The 16,579-nt window shown below is 43.6% G+C and overlaps 1 protein-coding gene across 13 annotated transcripts in view; it reads left to right on the forward strand.

Annotated features, from left to right (window-relative positions):
* The window catches only part of LOC112545341 (uncharacterized), a 292,857-nt gene that overhangs the window by 35,091 nt on the left and 241,187 nt on the right, over positions 1–16,579 (forward strand). The window lies entirely within an intron of this gene.

A 16,579-nucleotide genomic window follows, 5' to 3' on the forward strand; every position in this document is an offset into this window, starting at 1 on the left:
ACAGAGCTGAATTTGCCTGTTTCTCAAGGGAGAGCATAAAAGACCGATTTTTGATGAGAAAAGGGTATTCTTTCAGTGTGGATTTCAGACATTCTGTGTTGTAAGATGTTGGGAACTGGGATATATGTGAAACCCATTGGACCACATTTTGGTTGAAAGAATGCTGTGCTTTAACTCAAAGGTGGTGTGTGAATACTTTAAATATTAAAAGATATGGGGTAATTTTTTAAAAATTGGATTTTAGGCACTTAGGCTCTTTGGAAAATTGGCTCTTTGGAAAATCCAATTAGATGCTTTTCTGCATCTTTAGGTGCATTTCAAAATATGGCTGTAAGAGTACCTCTACCCAGGAAAAAAAAAACCTGGATCAGTTGACTTGGACTATAGGAGCTCCCACTGGTGAGCTTAATATAGCAGTTCAGAGTTGGGATGAAGCCCGGGCTCTGACTCCCTCCCCTCACTGGTTTTTAGGGCCCAGGAACCAACCCAGACCTTGATTTCTACACTGCTGTTTGAAGTCTTGCTATATGAGCCCCATTAGCCTCAGTCAGTTGACCAGGCCTCATCAGACTGTCTTCTGCAGGTCATTTTTGTTTTTGCTGTGGAAATATACCCTAAATGTCTTAGGAGCTTAAGTTACGTTTGAAAATAGGATTTAAACTGCTTAGGCACATCTGAGAATGTACTTGAGGTTTATGAATTTGACGGTAGCTAATTTGGGTCCAGTTGTGAACACCTGTAGAAAAATGACTATGTGTGTGTTTAGGTGGTTGAGGAGGGAACTTTACTCAAATGAGCAAAGGTCTTCAGGAATTGATCCAATAGTTGTAATTTCTTTGAATACCATGAAATCAAACTATTATTATTATTTAGTATTCAAACTGAAGCAAAGTGGCTAAAAGCATAAACACTGCAGTTTCAGGCAGTTATCACTAGGAGGACACACAGACCACAGTATAAATAGCAAGTTGCTTACAGATTATATTTTTTGTTATTTCTTTAATGAAAAGGCAAAAATTGTAAGCATTATAAGAATGAAGATTATGAGTGTATTCAGATATTTTTAATGCTTCAATTTTTCAAAAATACAAAATAGAAAAATAGAATAAAATAAATGACATATTAGGGAATCTGTTTATGTGATTACTTCAAACCATCTATGAGTGAACCATAAGTATCCTTGTGCATCAGGACAACCAGAAACTGACAGTAGTTAAGAGGATAAACCATCCCTTAAGGGTGGGTTATTCTCAATTATAAAGTTTATTGTATCTGCCTCTGAATCATCTGGTACTGGCCACTGATAGGATACTGGACCAAATGGACAACCGGTATGATCTGATATGCCAGTTCCTATTTGGACTCATGTTACGGTCTAGTATGCACTCCTTTAGGGATGTGAAGGACTAGTCGACTATCCGATAAGCAAATGCTTATCAGATAGTTGACAGGCTAGTCGACTAGTCACTCCCCCCCTCTGCCTCTATCACAAAGAAGCAGTGAGGGTGGAGGGGAAAACGAGGAGGTACTTCAAAACGGCAGTGCCGCTTGAAGCCTGGGGCCAGACCCCCAGCTCTATGTGGTGCTGCCACTTTGAAACACCACGCGCAGCCCTGGGCTAGCGGGGGTGTCCTCAGGCTGCATGCGGCATTTCAAATCAGCAGCGCTGCATGGAGCCCAGGATCTGTGCAGCACTACTGCTTTGAAATTCTGCGAGGACCATGGTGTTTCAAAGCAGCACCACCGCATGGAGTACGGTGGCTGATCCCGGGCTTCATGCACTACTGCCGCTTTGAAATACGGAGTGCAGCTTGACGCTGGGCTCCCAATATTGAACAAAGTGGACATTTTGTTCAATATTGTGAGTGATTTTTATGATTTAAGGTAGTTTAGCACAGTGTTCCCAATTTTATTTGGCCACAGAACCCTTTTAAACTCGAAATAATTTTGCAAAACTCCTAATAACAGTCTAATATATGAAGCTGAAAAAGCAGACCACAAATAAGTAAGGATAATAATAAACGAATGCTAAACAAGGTTATGAGATCAACATTTAGTTTAAGTACACATTTAAAAACAAAAATCACATAATATTAATTATTATTTTTTTTAAAAAATCATAAAATGCTATTGTAATGGAATTTTCTTGCAGAACCATTATTTTCACTTTGCAGAACCCCGGGGTTCTGCGGAACACCATTTGGGAAACATTGGTCTAGCAGAAACAAATCTTTATATATTCCTCTGCTGCAGCTTCAGGTTTAGAATTCTCTAGACACCTGGTTGTAAACATAAGCCTTCCTTTACCCTTCATGTTTTTGTGGTGATAGCAGTCCTGAGAGCAATCCCTCTCTGTTTAGGCCATACTAGCAAAGCGAGTGGACCTACTGAATAGCACTATTCTCAGGATTTACTTTGCAGGCCCTTTCCTACATACTTTGTCAGGTTTTGCATCGCCCCTTCCATTCAGCCAACATTCTTTCCTTTATCTAACTATTTGATGCAGTGAATTCACCTGACTTCTTCATTCTTGTCTTTTATGACAGGATCTTTCTTCTGTAATGTGGGAACTACTTGCATTTGGGAAGAGGCCTTTAGTTAGTAAGCACTATTGAGTATTATGGGCCCAAAGTAATTCAGTTGGAGTATCTCAATTGATTCAAAAAGAGAAAAATTGGCCTCTTTTTTGTGGCTTCAACAAGGTGGAAGATAAAATTGTTTATTATTTCAATTAAATGTATTATTTTTAATCAACCATTACAAATTACATTTGAAATTAATCAACTATAATAAATTTAGGCCTTAACATAGGTGATCAAAGTACTTTAAATGCAAAAATAATATTAAGTAGTGTCTATCTGCTGCCATGTTATATAGAAAGCCAAAACACTGAAGTGGTAGAAGTCAGTGCCTAAGTGCCTGGAACTAGAGTGTTTTGACGTCCTGAACCAGCTTTTGGCAGCAGTTGCATCTTCTGCAGGTGCAGAAAGAATATCTTTCTATATTTCAATTTATTTATTTAGTTCAGTTCAGTGACTAGTTCATTCAAAGTTAAGAAAAAAATTTGGGAATTGAAAGCAGGAAAGCGTGTCTTCCTCTTTCAACTTTTGACTATAAATTAGGTAGGTGGGATAGAATGAGGTCTGCTAGTTTTTCTTTGAATGGCTCTGCACATTCCCACTTGTGAGTACAGGTTGGAAATCTCTTATCCAGCACTCTCGGGACCTGATCAGTTCCAAACCAGGGAATTTGCCAGACTAGAGATGGTTCCCTGTCACAGCCAATAACCGCTGACTCACCCAGCTGAGGGGGAGGAGCGGGAGGAAAGAGGAGGAGGGACTTTTTCCAGCCCCTTGCTGGGCTTCCTCCTGGGTCACTGACCTCGCTGCCGCTGTCCCAGCCGGGCTGCCTGCTGGGCTCGGCTCCAGCAGCCCATGCTGCTATAGACTCCAGCCCCACACTACCACAGCTGCTGGGGGCTAGGGCTCCGGTCCCAGCCCCGCAGCAGCCTGTAGGCTGTGGCCCTGCTTCCACAAGCTGTCTGGGGTTCTCTAGCCCTGGACCTGGTCCCTCTGCTGCAGGCTGCTAAGAGCATGGGCTCCTGGCCCTGCTTCTGCAGGGTGTCTGGGGCTGCAGCCCCATGCTGCTGGGGGCTGCCACCGGCCCTGGCCTTGGTCCCACTTCCACGGGCTGTCACTGGCCTGATCCTGCACTGCTGGGAGCCGTCCTGACCTGGTCCCAGTGCCACAGGCTGTCTAGGGTTGCTGCCAGTTCCTGCCCCATCCCGCTGCTTCTACCCTGCCCCTCCTGGATTGCCCTCCTGACACTAGGCTACTGGAGTTCTCTGATCTAGGAACATCCATGGTTCAACTGGACCAGAGAATCCTGGTGTTAGGAGGTGCAATCTGTATTTCACCACCTTGTTATGCCTTACAGCTAGGAACCTTTTTCTGCAAGTGTTAGCTAGAGTTCTCCCATGCCCCAGCCCCACCTCAGTGTTACGGATGTACTGAGGGAGAGGCTATGGAGCAGGAAGCTATGCAATATCATGATTTGGTAGATTGCATGTTGTTCACTGTGAATCTGCCTGCAGTGCCCATGGAAGAGACTAGCTTGATATCCTTGGTACTAGAAGTTGGACCACTCTGGTCCAGCACCCTCTGCTAAGAAGAGACTCTCAACTCATCTTTCTGATACCAGAGGCAGTCTCACCCTCAGTCTTTGTTGTCACTGCAGTACTTTTTGTCAAGTTGAAGACAGCAACAATACCAGCGGTCTGCAACCCAGATCCACTATTTCTTCCCCTGAAGGTGTGGGCAATTGAACTGCTAACTATGTCTGTTCTTGATCTGTCATGACCTTTGTGCAAGTCATACTAATTAACTCTAGAAAACAGTCTACTAAAAGCTGCCTGCCACTGCTTCAAGTGAAATAGATTTCAGGCATGGATGAAGGGAAAATCTGATTCCCTTTTACCTATTCCTTCTGTTTTGAAATACTTAATATGCTTAAAAATCTCAGGGGTTATCTAAAAAATTCATTCTCGGGTTATCTGTTAAAAATTCATTTAGCAGCTATCTCCGGTTATCATACTTTTTAGTCAGCATCACTGCTATGGAAACCCACATGGCTCCACAATATACGAACATTTTTGTGGCTGACCTACAATGATTTTTCCTCAGCTGTCATTCCCTAGCATCTGTCCTCTACTTGCGCTACACTGACAACATCTTCATCATATGGACTCATGGGAAGGAGGCCCTTAAAGAATTCTACCAAGATTTCAACAATTTCTACCTCACCATCAACCTTAGCCTGGACCAATCCACACAAGAAATCCACTTCCTGGACGTTATAGTACAAATTAATGATGATTACATAAATGCCACCATACACTGGAAACCTACTGACTGCTATTCTTACCTATAGGTCTCTAGTTTCCATCCAAGATACATCACACACTCCATTGTCCATAGCCAAGCTGCACAGTTTCTGTGCCAAAGCATAAATGGATACACATCAGGCATCAAGAAAGGTAACATAAACTAGTAGGGCACTCAGTAATGGATTTAAAAGTAGCCATCCTTCTACAAAAAAAACTTTAAAACCAGATGAGAAAGAGAAACAGCAGAACTGCAATTCTTCTTCAAGTGATGTTCCTGTGGGTGCTCCACTATTGGTGTTGGGCTTGTCCTAGTGCCACAGATTGGAGACTTTTCCAGCACTGTCCAGTTGGGCTGCACATGTGTGAGGATGGCATGTGCTGTTTGCACCTTTGAAGTTTGTGTGTGCAGCCCTACTCTCAGTTCCTTCATTGCCACCCTTGGCTGCACATGGAGCTCCAACCTCTATCTCCTTCTCTTCACTTCTGTAGAAAGAAAATGAGATAGAATTAGAACTAGGAAATGAATTGATTTTTCTGTTCTTTAAAAAAATGTTTTATATTAGAGATGTCAGCGACTAATCAACTATCTGATAAGCAAAAGCTTATCGGATAGTCGACACACTAGGCGGCTAGTTGCTTCCACCTCCTTGCTGCCTCTATCAGAAAGAGGCAGCAAGGGGGGGAGTGAAGAGGTTCTGGGGGGAGCCAGCTTAAAAGCCAGTTTCCTCCAGCTCCATGGGAGGGAGCAGGGGCACAGTGGCAGCATTCCAGCTTTGAAATGTAGAAGAGCCCCAGCAGAGGCTCATGTGCATTTCAAAGTGGAAGCACTCAAATGGAACTCTGGGTCAGCGGGGGACTCCTCTCTAGCCCCTGGCTCCACGTGGCATTTCAATCTTTGAAATTCACAAGAGCCACCTTCAAAGGTGGAACGCTATGCTAGTCCTTATTGACTGATCGAATAGTCGATGGAAATCCCATTGACTATTCCATTAGTTAATTAATAGAAATTTAATTGAAATTTAACAGCTCTTTTTTTATATAGATTGTTAGTTGTAGTGTAAATAGTTGCTTGGACTTTTCAGTCAGCTATTGCACAGTCCCTCATGGGCAGTGCGTGGAGAAACAGAGGCAGGCGCGCGCGCGCACACACACACACACACACACACACACACACACACACACACACACACGCGCGCTGTCAACCGATGACATACTGGGATCTCCTGGTTGTGAAAAATGCCGGGAGTCTATGACTGTATGTACTGCCTGGGTGAGACACGTGTCCCCCAGAAATGCACTCATTGCTGCAGCTTCATGGCCAGGGCTCACAAAGATAGAGAGCTAAGAATACGCATGCTACTATTTGACAAAAGCGCTTCAACCCCACTTGGACAAGGAGGGTACTGATCGTTCAGACTCCCCTTCGTCTCAGGGAAAACCTTCAAGCCTTTGCATGCCAAAGGAGCAATAAAAAACAAAGACTTCACTAGCCCGTTTCCTCCTGCTATGAATTAGCATGGGAGATAAGGCAGGCATTCATGGTACCCGGAAGCCCTGTGCCACGTCAACTATATAGGATCCAAGCTGAAATCCAGACAGCCTGGCACTGGCTACCCTGGCATGAAAAAGAGAACCCACTCAGGGCTCAGAAATTCTAAAGTATCTTTGGAGTTGCTGGTACCGCCAACATTACAGGCACTGCTGCCATCCCCGGCACCAGCTTCAACCCCGGCACTGAGAAGGGCTGCATCAAAATCTGCCAAACCCCTGGCTTGCACTCCGAACTCGGACCAGTGCCGATGCCTCTTCCGACAATACCAACTACCTCGGCACCATGGAAAATGTCAAGCCACCACCGTTCCTCAGCATGCACACAAGACTACACCGCACTGGCACCGAGCCTGGAACTGAGAGCCAGATCTCCTTATGGCACCATATCATGACATCGCTCTCACTCTCCCTATCAATATAGGGCTCCTCTCTCTCATCTCAGTCACCTACCCTTTCTCAGTACAGTGACTACCATGATGATGCTAGGAGTGTTTTCTCTTCTCAACACTCCTCCCTTGCAAAAGCCCACACATTGTATGATCACACCAACCACAGTATTCCCACCATTCTTCATGGTACTCGAATTGGTTGTACCACCCTCAGTACCAAAGCCGCTGGTCCCCTTACCATCATTATGCCCCACCACAGCACAGTTCAACTGCCTTCCCACACGTGCTCAGAGATCGTTACTATCGATGCATCCATGTTCATCACCTCCAACAGAAGATCTTGATATGGAGGAAGGGCAGGCTATGGATGACCCAGACACGCAACAACAGACGTGACACCCACTGACAAGTTGTCCTTCTCACCAGATGAAGCAGTCATTCTGGATGACTCCTCACCCAGTGATGACCTATAACAATTCCAAGATCTATTCAAAAGTGTTGCTCCCAGTCAGGAGATGATATTATCAGAAGTGCAAGGAAAAACATCACACACTTTTAAAGAACGTCCAAAACTGAGCAAAATCAAAAATGCCCTTGAAGCAATTTTAGAGGCAGCAGATGAAGTTTGGTAAACTTCATCCACAGCTCCCCTCCCCCCCCCCCCCGACCAACAAATGGGCTGACAGAAAATACTTTGTCCCATCAAAAGACATGGACTTTTTATTTCTGCACCCCCAGCCCAACTCTTTAGTTGTGGATGCTGTAAACCAAAAATCCCCAATACAAATCAAATATGCAGGTCAAAGAACACGAATGCCTCAACTTATTTGGGAGAAAGGTGTACTTCTCAATTCTCCAGCTTCGCATAGCAAATTATACAAGTCTGCTTGCCAATCACAACTTTGACAACTATGTCAAACTAACATGTCAGTCCCCGTAATACACGAGGTTCGAAGGGATGCCGGAAAGGATGAGACCACAACTGGGGGTTTTAAAAAGCACAAACTGATTTTATTTTGATGACGCCAGACAATCATCAGAACAAAAATTAAACAGATTGCCAGACAACACAAAACAATTCCCTGAGGCTTTTCTAAATCACAATAATTCCCAATAATTGCCCAGGGATTAGGAACAGTTGAATTAACACTGGTATTGTCCATAGGGCTGATTATTTACACAGCTTTATACAAGGAAACAGTAAAAAACCTAAACCACAACTATTTATAAACTAACTTAGTAACTTTTTAGCCACTGTCACTTGACAAGCAATAAGGCCAACTAAAAAATCAATTAGGATAGGGATGAAGGGGGGGGAGCGGGGTTATACCAGTTCTGGAGACAGCAGGAACACAAGTACTGGTCACACGCTCATAAACTGTCTCCACTCGGGTCGACCAACTTGGAGTATGCTCAGTAAGACTCAAGAGCGGGGGGTGCAAGGCGTCTGGGTGATCAGGCCAGGCATTCACTCGATGCGAATCCCCAGTGAGAGGGGCTGCCTGCCTGTTTTATTGCCTGTGAACTTATCACCCCATAGGTTGGTTTTTGCTGCAGTGGGTGGAGTAGCAGGCCTGAGCACAAGTCAGCCCATTGGCTGATCTTTCAGTGCAATGGGTGGAGCGAGCAGGGGAAGATTATTAATTTACATGCCCTTATATGGAAAACACTCTACCTCACAGACCGAGCCCCCTATACCAGCCTTAGAAGTATTACAGGCTATGGCTCCCTGCGACGGGCAGCCATTTCTGATGTTTTGTCTCGGACATAACAGAGCTGATGCAACATCTTCCCAACAACAAGAAACCAAAATATAAAAGTCTGTTGTTCATGAGGGGTACACCATATCTCGCACAGCCTTGCAATGGCTCTCAATGCTACTGACACAGCTGCAAGAACTACAGCAGTGTCCATAGTAATGAGGCGCTCCTCTTCGCTGCTAGCAGCGTCAGTCCCCAAGGATCTTCAAGTGAAGGTCAATGATCTACCATTTGACAAAGACAAACTCTTTGCCGCAAATACAGATGAAGTCCTTCACTCCAGCATGGACTCCTGGACTACCCTATGCATCCTAGGGATGTACACTCCCCCTTACCGCAAGAGGTGTTACACACCCTACCAGAGGCACAGGGACTTATCCGTGGGCATGCAATACCACTAACGACTATTCAATCAAGGTTGTTTCAGACCTAGGAACCAATGACGGAGAGCCTTGAACACTCGCTCTTCCACGTCACAAGACTCTAGACAGCAAGTTTGAGGCTTTGGTCAAGGGCCTATCCCACCTCTCCTCCACACCAGTGCCATGATAGTCCAATAAGTTCTACCACCACTTGTGCCCCTTTTATAACCAATGGGCAGCAATTACCACAGACCAGTGGGTCTTGGAAATCATCAGACAGGGAGTATTCCATTCCCCTAAGATCTATTCTCCCCACCTTCCCCCTCCCTCTTCAGGGACCCCCTCACAAAACATTGCTGTGCCAAGAGGTACACCCTAACCATAGGAGCTGTAGAATGGGTTCCCATGAAAAATCAAGAAAGAGGCTTTTACTCAAATTACTTCCTCACAGAGAAAAGAACAGGGGTCTGGAGGCTCATCTTCGATCTCTGACAACTAAACAAATACTTTGCAAACAATGTTTTAAGATGATTACACTCACTATGATTATTCTGGCACTGGAAAAAGGAGACTGGTTCACAGCCCTCGACCTCCCAGATACATACTTTCATATAACCATACATCTGGCACACAGATGCTTTTGATGCTTTACAGTAGCATCAGACCATTTTCAGTACTGGATTCTTCCCTTCATCTCTTCAGCCCCCAGAGTCTTTTCCAAGACCCTAGCAGTCACTGTGGCGCACCTTTGTTGAAACGATATCACAGTATTCCCTTACCTAGGTGATTGCTTCATTCTTGGTACCACTGCTTCATTCTTGGTACCACTGTTACAAGAGACATGATCTGTTTTACCAAGAACTTTCTCTAGTGTCTGGGATCTATCATCAACGAACAAAAAACCACCCTCTGTCCTCCTCCCCCAACCTTGGAATTCATAGGGGCCTATCTAGATTCTACAACTGCATGTGCATACCTCCCAAATGAATGTTTTGGGGGCCATAAGAAGCTTAATCTTAATCATGACCACAAGTCCAACCGTCCCTATAATAACCTCACTCAGGCTGTGTCTAGACTGCAAAGTTGTATTGGAAAAAGATACGCAAATTGTGAATCGCAATTTGCGTATCTTTTTCTGCTTTTCTTTCGAAAGGCTGTTCCAACAATTGGCCTTTCTATACTGGGCCAGTTGTCAGAAAAAAAGCCTCTTTCAGAACATCCTTTCTTCCTCGAGGAACGAGGTTTACAGGGATGCTGAAAAAACGCGTCTGCTTTTCTGAATTTTTTTCGGAAAAGCAGACACGTTCCTTGGGTGCGTTCCTTAGACACGGCATTGCTATTCTGGGATACTTTTGGTATCCCAGAAAAGCTCTGCAGTCTAAATGTAGCCTGTGTGTATAAGGAGAGAGGGGAGATAAAGTAGGTTAAAACAATGGAGTAACCCAAAGATTGAATTAATGTTTTGGAGAAGACTAGACATACCCTCAGACTTATGGGACATAAGGCAGCAATGACATACGTTGTTCCTCATGCCTGCCTACATTTTTGCTGCCTCCAACAATGGATTGTCTTAGTGTATATTCCATCCAAACACCAGATGCACAAATACGTTTCTGTTCATCCAAAGGTCCTCACCTCAGTACAGTGGTGGACCGAATCAAAGAACCTTTGCACTGGTCAACCATTGAAACAGATCACTATAGATGCCTCCCTTCTGGTTTGGGCGCCCAATTCTAAAAACAGTTTGCACAGCACAAGTGGTCCAACAGCGAGTCAGCACTTCATATCAATCTTCTCGAGCTCAGAACGGTCCACAGTGCATGCAAACACTACCTTGTAGTGTATCCAGGGCTTGATGGTGCTTATCCTCAGACAATATGACTATGTTGTTCTACATCAATCGCCAGAGGGGCACCCACTTGCATTCTTTCTATGCAGAGGCGATTCAACTGTGGAACTGGTGTATCCACCACAATATTACTATCACCACCTCACACCTACTTGGGAACAAGAATACCACAGCAGATACCCTCAGTGGCCACTTTGTGACAGATCACGAGTGAGAATTACACAAGCACATCATACACCACCTATTCCAATGTTGGGGGCGTCCGCACATAGACCTATTTGCAATGCACCAGAACTCCAAATGTCATGGAGGCATGACTCTAAGAAGGGAAGTTGCTGACTTTGTGCAGTAGCTATGGTTCTTTGAGATGTGTGTCCCCATGGTTGCTCCACTACCCACCCTCCTCCCCTTTTGTTTGGCTTATAAAATTTCTAGTAGGAGAGTATCCATGAAGAGACTGAGAGGAGTCAGGCTGCATGTGCAAACTCCAAAGGAGCGAACAGCTTGTGCTAACTTTGTGGATGCACGGTCAGACTTGACACTGCTGGAAAAGTCTCTGATTTGTGGTGCCGAGACGAGCCCAACACCAACAGTGGAGCACCCTTGAAGACCTGCATCTTCAACTATCGTTACTGCACAAGATGAATAACTTCCCTTTAATTTGCAAATTTAATACAATCAAACTAGGACTAAAGAAAGATTTAGTTTGGTTATTTCACTACAAAGGCAATGTCCCCTCTCTTGGTATTCACATCTCCCCATCAGCTGCTGTGAGTGAATCACATCCACCCTGAATTAATTGGCCTTGTTAGTGGTCCTACAGTTAATAAGCAAATCCATTATTGTATTATACTAGTACTTATATGTAACCCCCTTTTTCCTTCCTGGGTTACTTGGGAGCAGATCACACTCATGTGTGTGCCTGGGCGCCTGATGGCCTTGACATAAAAGGAGATCCTGAGTACTCCAGTGGTGATGTTGTTTGTTTGGGGAAAACCTATCCACCCCCTTGCTGCAGTCCCTTACTCATAAAGAATGTACAGTGGCGGTGCTTCCACCTGGCTGGCCCTGTACACTCTTACTGGTGTGCCTTGGGAACCTCCAGGAATAAACTTATTCCAGCAATAAACTGGATCTAACTCCAGAACAACAATTACAAATCATAAATAATATACATCTAATAGATTGCATTAGAATGAACAACCTTTACTTAATTTAAGGAAACAGGATTTAACAAATTAACAGCGAATAACATCAATTAACAAAGTACACAGAAGTAAAAGGAACTTACCTAGCTGCCATTTGCATTGCCAATATTTATCCTACCCCAGAGTGTGCACACCCCTGGACTCAGAGTCCCAGACTCTTGCGTGCGTGGGTGTGCTTGAAGAACTGCAGCTGTAATGGAGATTCTCTGTAGGTAGTGTGTATGTGGGTCCAAGCTATGCAGCAGCTCTGGTTCACTGGGTTATCCTCTCTGCCTCTCTTTGAACCCAGAGTTAGTCTGTATCTATGAGGTCTGTCCCAGGCAGCATTTTCCAAAGATGCCCAGTTACTCAGTCTTTCTGTGTGCTGGATGCAGAGTAGATTCTAGCCACAAGTATAGTCAAAGGGCCTCCCTTCTAGGGCTATCGGGCTATCAGAAGCAGCCTGCTAGATCCCAGTTCCAAAGGCTTGCTGTCCCAGTCTGTAACTGCAACAAAACAGCTCCTGAACTGGATCAAACTCCTCCACAGCAGCCTGGCTCCCTTTCTGCTCCAAAAAACAGAGGGAAGAGTCCACAGACTGCTGAATCTTCCTCCACACACGTGGAGAAACTCAGATCTCCAAAAACAAAAGTCACTTCCTTCCTGGTTTCATCTAGGGCTCATGGGAATTGTAGTCTCTGAGGCTAGACTGCAGCACACAGGATTTTCCCAGAGAATAAGCACACACCCCTTTAGTAAGGGGACTACATATCTATGTAATATATCCTGCCTCTGTAATTTCCACTCCAATTCATGTAATTAAATGGATTTTACTGGTGAAAGCTTATGTCCTGATAAATCTTTTAGTCTCTAAAATGGCACAGGATTTCTTGTTGTTTTATCATACTTTGATGGCAGGTCACTAAAAGATTTATGAAAGATTTATCAAATGTGTATCCCCTTGTTAGAGAACCTTTCTTTTCTTGGGATCTCAATTTGGTGTTGGTCATGCTGGTAAAATTGCCCTTTGAAGTCATGTCTGAATGTTCTTTGCATGGGTTAGCCTCAAATTGGCCAGGAGAGTGAGTTGAATGCCTTTATGACTAATCCAAAATTCACTTATTTGTATAAAAACAAGATAGTTTTTAGACCTGATCTCAAATTCTTAATTAGTGGTGATGTCTGATTTTCCTATCAAGTAAAACTGGTAATTTGCTGCTTTTCCCCTTAAGCCTAATTCTAATAAGGGGGAAACTCCTACACGCTTTGGATGCCACCATGACTCTCACTTATTATTTAAATGGCAACTAAAAGTTTTTGTAAATCACAGATTATTGTTATACTAAAAAAGTGCATGGGCTATAAGATTTCTTCACAGAGTAGTTTCTAAATGAATTAAAAAATGTATTGTTGAATGCTACATGCAAGCAAAAGTTCCAGAACTTGCTTCAGTTTGACCACATTCCACAAGAATTCTGGTTTCTTCCTTTGCTTGTTTTAGATAGGTACTAGTTGCTGAAATGTGTAGAGCTGTAATGTGGACTTTGGTGAATCCTTTCATTAAGCATCGTGCTTTGCACTTGGCATCTAGGACAGTTGTTCGATTTGCTAAAGCAGTTCTTCATTCTTTGTTCACTTTGCACCCTATTCCTTCTCCAGGCTGGTTTTCAGCATTGCTTATCAGTCTGTCCCATAAATGGGAGTTTGCAGATCACTAGAAGAAGTATTGATGGTTACTTACTACTAACCAGAGTTCTTCAAGATGTCTCTAGGGATTCATACTTCCTACCTGCATGCCCCTTTTTGTCGTTCTGTCACATTTGTTAATTCTGTGTGTCTGGCTTTTTGGTGGAAGATGCTGAGTTAGTTAGGGTATTCTGCCCTGTATATAGCTTTTCCCTAGGAATATCAGTAATGATGAGGCAGGAGCCATGAGAGAGTTCTAATGCAGTGGTTCTCAGTCTTTCTATATTATTATATCCCTTTCAGGTGTCTGATTTGTCTTGTGTCACCTAACTTTCACCTCACTAAAAAATTGCTTGCTTACAAAATCAGACATAAAAATACAATAGTGTCACAGAACAATACTCTTGAAAAATTGCTTATTTTCTCATATTACTATATAATTATAAAATACATCAATTGGGATGCAAACGTTTTAGTGTACCCAAAGCCTGAGCCCTGCCACCTGGATCTGAAGCTTAAGTCCCACTGCCTGGGGCCGATGTATAAAACTTCACTTTGCGGGGCCCCCTCTGGTGTCGGTCCCAAGCAGTTGCCCCCACATGCCATCCCTTCATGCTGGCCATGTGCTTGTGATCTCCCTAAACTTGTTCTGTAGTTGTTGAGAAATGTTGAATTGGCAACTGTCTAAATGAGTTGCTGTACTCTCTGGAAGATCTCTGCATACCAGTGTTCCCTCTTATTTTTTCCTATGCATGTTCAGAATGAATTTTATTATATGAAGGTGATGTGTGGTGGGGGGGGGGGGGGCTGTGGTGTCGAGGGGCTCAGGATTTGTGAGGAGGACTTGGCTGTGGAGAGGTTGGAGGAATGAGGGATCTGGCTGTGGGTGCGGTCTCTGGGGTGGGACCCAGGATGAGAGTTTTGGGGTGTAGGCTGCTCTTGGGCTGTGGCAGGAAGAGAGGACTCCCTCCAGCTTTTTTTCCCCCAGTAGCACCTGGGCTAAGGTGAGATGTGCCTTTTCCCTGCTGCAGCAGTTCCAGGGCTAGGGCCAGGGGCGAGGTGCTCCCCACTGCAGCCCTGAGTGCCTGCACAGCCCTCGATAGTCTGCTGTGCACAGCTATGCAGCTTAGAGGGAACTTAGCTGCATACCTTCAGGGGTACACATACCTCTGTTTGAAAACCACTGTTCTTAGTAGACACCACTTGAAGAAGGCTCTTCTGCAAGGCACCACAAGGTGGTGCAGTACCCATAAGTGATTTATGTTAGACCCACAGGATTTCTGTGAATTATACAATTATAGTTTGTGACCACATTGACAACATGAGGAAAATATTAGATTTTTTAAAAAAAAGATTTGATCCCACTGCCGGAACAAGGACTATAGTCCTGAATTATGCCTAGGTAAAGAGTACAGGACCACATAAGGTTAATTATGATAGGACCAAAGTAACGGGGGATAACATATTTTGCACTAAAGCTTGGGTAAAATGTGCTGTATACTTTGGTAGGTAAGGGGAAAGTACTTAAGAAATTTTCAGTACCAATAGTCAGTGAGATCTAGTTCTTACAGATTCAAACAATGGAGTGTATATATGTGAGGCCAACCTTATTTCCCTGGAAGGTGCGGGACCTCGGGTGGAAGGTGTGGGACTGGGGGCAGCCAGCCCTCGGTGCTTGCTGTCCCACTCCCAAGCACTCACAGCCGTGTGGCACAGTGCTCTGCAATTCATAGGAGGCTGATGCTCTGGCCACTGATGCTGCCACAAAAGCAATGATGGTGGCTGGGAACCCTGGGCCCCTTTGAATTGTTGGGCCCTGGGCAATTGCCTTTTTTCCCCTCCCTCCTCCCCCGCCCTGTGTCGGCAGTTCTCAGTTCAAAAGAATGGCTTAGTGATAAAATTATTAAACCTGGGCGTGGACTATACCAACTCAGATTATTTGGAGAGTTCGCAAAATACAGTACTGCGGTGATAGTATAGCAGGTTTTCTATAGATGTGGTTGCATTCTGATTCAGAAACTTAAATATTATGTTTAAAATGTGAATTCATAAGGTTTTTTGTTTGTTTTTTGCTTTTTAAGGTTCATATTCTGTTTTTGGTATACAATACTGTAAAGTTGTCTACTGAGACAGCAAGAGAATAACTTTTAACATATGGCTAAAGGGGAATCCACTGGAACTAATTTAAAGCCTTGAATTGACGATTAAGCTTTTGAGATAATTTACTGTTTTGGTAACTATTAGTAAATAATAGTAAGTTATTAGTAAAAGCAACTGCAGTAAAGGCACATATTTTCAAGCTTTGAATTTCATGTTTGACACTTTGTACAGTGTATTTATTGTTTAGCAAAGTATTCAGTGTGATTGAACCAGGCCAGATGGTAAAGTTGTCTACTGAGATAGCAAGAGAATAACTTTCAAATTAAGCACTGCAAAACTAGATGGCAAATATTCCCTTTTTAAATAAGATATTTCTACTTTTCTCTGAATATCTATATTTCTGAAAGAGTTCTGTATGAGTGTGTACCATTTTATTTTGCATTAGAAGTTCATCTAGTAGGTGGAACCAAGGTTTTTGCAATGTATAAACTCAGTTGCAAATAGATTAGCTAGACAGGGTGTTCTTTGGCTTTTGCTTAAAACGATCCTTTTTATGACTGGAGGCCAAAACAACAACAACAAATGTTTCTAGAACACAGCTATCAGGGCTGTTCCAGAATACATTATAGATAAAGTATTTCTGGATCTGGCTTTCACTTCCCTTGGATTATTCCAGAGGGTATGTCTGGACTGTGAGGATCTATCGGAAAAAGATACACAAAATGCAATCCATATTTTCTCAATACTTTTGTCAGAAGAGGCTATTCCAAAATTTGGCCCATCTAGACTGAGCCAAATTTTTGGAAAAAA

This window comes from Pelodiscus sinensis, chromosome 1, assembly GCF_049634645.1.
Source record: "Pelodiscus sinensis isolate JC-2024 chromosome 1, ASM4963464v1, whole genome shotgun sequence".
Taxonomy (NCBI): Eukaryota; Metazoa; Chordata; order Testudines; family Trionychidae; genus Pelodiscus; species Pelodiscus sinensis.